This window comes from Halyomorpha halys, unplaced genomic scaffold (genome assembly GCF_000696795.3).
Source record: "Halyomorpha halys isolate HHAL.00 unplaced genomic scaffold, Hhal_1.1 Scaffold273.1, whole genome shotgun sequence".
NCBI classification, from domain to species: Eukaryota; Metazoa; Arthropoda; class Insecta; order Hemiptera; family Pentatomidae; genus Halyomorpha; species Halyomorpha halys.
This window is the reverse complement of record NW_027106425.1, coordinates 294,700-300,048: the sequence shown is the minus strand read 5'-3', so window position 1 is coordinate 300,048 and position 5,349 is coordinate 294,700. Positions and strand designations below refer to the sequence as shown.

General features: G+C 30.9%; 1 protein-coding gene across 2 annotated transcripts in view; it reads right to left on the bottom strand.

Annotated features, from left to right (window-relative positions):
* Positions 1-5,145, bottom strand: part of Cbp53E (Calbindin 53E) — a 60,567-nt gene extending 55,422 nt beyond the window's left edge. For both annotated transcript variants that reach the window (XM_067044794.1, XM_067044795.1), the window contains exon 1: positions 5,078-5,145. The gene's annotated coding sequence lies outside the window, so the exon portion shown is untranslated. The remainder of the gene's footprint in view (positions 1-5,077) is intronic.
* Positions 5,146-5,349: the final 204 nt, after the last annotated feature.

Here is a 5,349-nt window from a genome sequence, read left to right as displayed (position 1 = left end):
CTTTTTTTTTTTATACATTAACAAACAAAAATGACTAAATTGAGTAAAATAGTTTTTATTTATTAAATGACATTAATATTATTAAATATTAGCAAGAATGACAATAAAGGAGAAAATTGTATGTTATATATAGGTTATTTTTTCCAGGTAAATAGTTTTGAAGTATATGTGATGTATTAGTATTTCTGTAAGTGCATGTTATGGGTTTTTGTTGAATTAGGTTTTATAGCAACCCGAAGATGGGGGATATTTCCCGAAACATTGTTGCTAATTATATGAAATAAATTATTGTATTTGGAAAAGGAAGAATTGTGTCATTCACCAAATCCAGTTTAATTCCAGAGACTCTTCCAGGAAAAGATCATTAAGTTTCTAATAGTTTACTTTATATATATATACTTATCATTATCTATTTTATACTATAACAATTTTTATTTCTTCTTTTTTTTTTTTTTCTTTTCACCTATATTTACATAATTTTCGACCCTACCTTAGTTTACTTTTTTGTATCTTATTATCCTACAATGTCAAAATATTTTTAGTTATTTTTGTATCTTTTTTAGCCCTGATGAAACTGAAGTGGTGCAAAACGTCGGAAAATAAATAGTTGTTAACTATTTTTAGTTCTTTTTGACCACATCTCCTTCATATTCTCAATAAAATATTAGTTATGTAGAATACATTGAATAAAACCATATTTGATTTTGACTATACCATTGTCAAATTCTGGAATTGATAATATGGGATTCACTGTTTCTTTTAAAGCTAAATATTTTCGGCGTCCCATGGTAAATCTTGAGGATAGGAGGACACATTGCCTGACAAGCCACTTTTGATGTTCAAAAGCCTGCACAATTAGGTTTTTCCATAACCTGTACTGAGCATGCTTCTGTCTTTTAATGACTATGAAAAGTGGGAACGGTAACAGACCTTTTAGGTCACATTTGTATATCATAGGCTTGTTCTACCGTTTTGAAAGTCAGAAATTTGGCGATTGCATGTGTAGTGCAGATTTTGGGATGGAAATATACTGAGCATGTACGCACCAGTTTTCTGATTGCCAAACTGTTTGTTGGAACATTCCTATGATATAAAAGTATCACTCCATGATTTGCTTTGATAGGCTGAAAATGTACCGATTTGAATGATACAGTTTATCCCATATTATCCGTTTCCTATCCACCTTTCTCTATATATGTTTAACTGATGAAGTATTATAAATTAGTAATCATTTTTTGAACCGATTGTAAACATTTCCTGGGCAATCATATGATTCTCATAAGGCACGTTTGATTTGTTGTGAGACGATAGACCACACCTTAAAATTATCTCTGGATGTTTTTTGTGGTTTGTGCCTAGGTTCCATCTTTGAGCTTACATGCCAAGACCCTTCTGGCAATGCAGCCACTGAGATCGAACCGTTTTTCAATATTTACTTAGGTTCCTTAGTCCTCTTTGATTTGTTTCTATTCTTATTGCATAGAACGGAGCTGTAACATCAGTCGACATTTAAATAAGCTCACTCGGACTTATTAACTTTATTATAGTTATACTACATTATTATTATATATTAAATTATTATTATAGCACACAAGATTATATGTTATATATTAATATTACTACTACTGCTAGTCTCTACTCAGCTCTATTCTATTCTGCATTCTTGGCATAGGATTTATATACCCACATAGGAGTTGGAAGAGGAGATTAGAGTGGGGGTGAAGAAAGGCAGAAGAGAACTATGACAGGAAGATAATGTTAGCCCTTGGATATTGACATTGTTTAAATGATTTTATGATTTCACCAATGCTCGGGTATGCTGATGATTTAGCATTATTGGGTGAAGACAAGAAAGAGAGAAAGAGAGAGAGAGAGAAATACTTTATTCATCTATGCTGCCTAAATACATCAGGTTGCTATCTCACACAGCATACTTATCAATCCGTAATCGGACATATATAAATTACACATACATGGTATAATAAGATATAAAGATATATAATAAACAATTTTTTTTTCCCTACAGTTTCCTTTTACAATGAATTTCGGTCTATACACCAAATACAAATGTTTCAATTCATTCCTTTTTTTCTTTCTCATTTCTGCTCCTCCAATTTCACCATTTCACAATTTTTTAATTCACCCGATCAACAAATTCGCTCTCCGGAATTCACTCTCCTAGATCCACTTCAGTGACCCGCTAAATAAATTCAATATTAGACGGCAATGTGAGATCAGACCATCATTCATAGTCACATCAGTTTACCAAAAACAAACGAATAGATACATTTTACGAGAATAAGGCTAACACATAGATTCAAATGAAAATATAATAAAAAGCCGGTTACAGGAAACACTTGAATGGATAAATAAGTTTTAAAAAAATATATAATAGTACTAATAAAATAAAATAATTTAATGAATAAATACGTTAAAACACACAAATAGAGTCAACATATTAAAATAAATAAATAAAACAAAGAATAATCTCCGAGCTAATTCCCATGCAGATGATCGTGTATGATCCCCAGGGAAAAATAAAACTAAGTACAACTGCATTCATAAAATACAGAAAGGAACAAGGTCTCAAAAATGTTTTAAATTTCGAAATTCTTAGCACGTGTATTATGTCAAATAAGTTAAAAGTTAAAATTTACAAAACTATTAGTTTTCCCACTGTCCTTTAGAATTGCGAAACGTGGCTTCTTACACTAAGGAAAGAACAGCGCCTCGAGGTTTTCGAAAATAAAGTATCAAGTAAAATATTTGGACCAAAACAGATAAGTGAACAGGAGAAGTAAGAAGGCTAAACGCTGAATTGAAGGAACTGCAACCGGTAAGCATAATTCAGGTCATAGAATTGAGGCGAGTAAGATGGGCGTGTAAGGTTGTGAGACTTTGTAATTTACATCAGATCCATAAAATGTTAATAAACATTGAACCGACAGGTAAACGTCCAAGGAATAGACCAAAACGTTGATGGGAGGATTGTTTTATGACTGTTTTAGTACAATTGGGTTTGGAGGGGCGTGACTGGACAATATATGATTTCTGTGGGAAAGGACCTTTTATCCAAATTTCTTTATTGTTCACTAAGCTATGATGAGGAGTTTATGTTGTGCTTTGCGAGAGCATCATGAAAACCAGGATCCTAGTAGGTTAATTGAAATAGTTTTATCGTGTATTATCTGTTTCGCATAGTTAGTGATTTATTTAATGATAATAAAAAAATATTGTTAGTTAAATTTTCAGTCTAGCCCTTACTTATAATGCTGTCTATAATTCTATTTTTTGATGTATGCTCCACCGACATTGTTATTAGAAGAGAGTTCATTTAGCAGCTTCTTACAGTTCTCCACCAATGCTGCTCTACAAACATTTGTATCTAGTTTTGTTCCAACACTGATGTTTCTTTCTTTTCGTATAATTCTGTTTACTGAAGAACGCATGCACTACTGTTTCTTGGAGGCACATGTGGGCACACTCCATCTTCTAATTTAAAAAGGGCTAAATAGTCCATGAAGCGACCATGCCAAAATGGATTTTGGTGTTTATTTATAAATAAGTATTTCAAGTTTATAACTACAACATAAAAGAGGCATTTTAAATTGATTGTGTTTTATAAATTTAAATGGTTAAAAGTTGTTTTTGTAATAATAAATTTTCCTCTCACTGTTTTTTTACAATTTGCGAATCCTAACATAAATTGAATAAACGATATACTGCTGAAAAAATATATGAAAATAATATGTGAAGATGTCACGGATAGATATTACCACCTATTCAAAAAGAACAAAGATTTTTTGCACCAAAATAAAAGTTAGAACGGATTAATAAACTTTGTAATATTTAAAAATTTAATAACCTAAATCACCACTTTTAGATAGACGTATTTATAAAGATATAATAGTGGCCACGAAACCAGACCCTTCCTCCCGTCCAGTGTGTGTTCGAGGGTACAGTAAAAGTCTAGAAGACTATCCTTTGCGAATTCGAAGATGAAGGCGAAAATAACCCATAAGTAGTTAATACCTTATAATAATTTTTAAAAAATAGTGGACGCCATTAAATTCATTAAAACGAAATCAAATCGATTATATTTTGGTACACAGTAGTACATAGATGGTACCAGTTTTCGTTATTGTTCATGTTTATCCAACTGTATAACTTCTATGTACCTTATTATTTTTCTCTGATTCATTTTTTTTGTTATTTATATCTATATATTGTACAATGTTATTCATTATTAAACTGTATACAAATTATTATTGGGAGAATAACAAGAGTCCCCTCCCTTAAAATCCCTATGACAGAATTTTATAAATAGAAAAAAATATTCTTATAGGAAAATAACACTTTGTTGTTCTCTCGATCTTGATTCGAGTACAAACAGGTTATAATTAAAGAAAATTACTATACTGATAATTATAAAGAGATTTTTTGACCAGTATTTTAATTAATAATATTTACCCCGGCACCATAAAAGGGACGGTGTGATAGCTTAAAAAATAAAACACATAGAATATTAAATAAACCCTTCTGTGGAAAACATTGATACGAAACCATTGATTAAAAATAAACGGTTTATCACAGTCCATGGTTAAACAACGAAGAGACCAATAAAGGAACAGAAATCATTAAACCAGTACATTATTTAAAATTAAGCGAACTTTTGAGTACAGTAATATAAAAGTGTCTTTGAAAATATTTCGGTTTAATAATAAAAAAAAATTGATTTGACATCCTCCTCAGTTAGCAATGTAAACATAAATACGTAAACAGTAATTCATAGAAATAAATCTATTTTGATCAAAATTATTTTAAACTGTTTAAAAGGCAGTAAAAGCCATTGTTTATAGTTACAGAACACTTTAGCGATGTCATTTTAAGACGTCATAAGCGGATAAATACATTGGTCATAGGTATATCATTTATATAAATAAATTTATCCAATAAGATCGTTATTGTTAATCATAGTGATATATATATAGGTTATTTAAATTTTAATTTAAAGATAAAACAGATTTTTTTTTACAGCCTAAGAATATTTTTTTCTGAACAAAAGGAGCTCTGTTACCTTGTAACCTGGCGGCTGATTACCAACTGTTGAGAGTTCCTACTCGTATTGCGACCCTTAGTTGCCGCGTTGCCATATTGATCGACGCATGCTCGCTCAACCAACGACCGATTAGGTTCTGGAAATTTCAAATAAAACCGACAATTATATGTCACTTAGCTTCAACGAGGAAAGAAATAGCCTTACATCTTGAAGTGAGAGATTGAAGCAACAAAAATGCCTTATGTCCTACATTCCTTTCAGTTGCTGACCAATAATAATAAGCATACGAA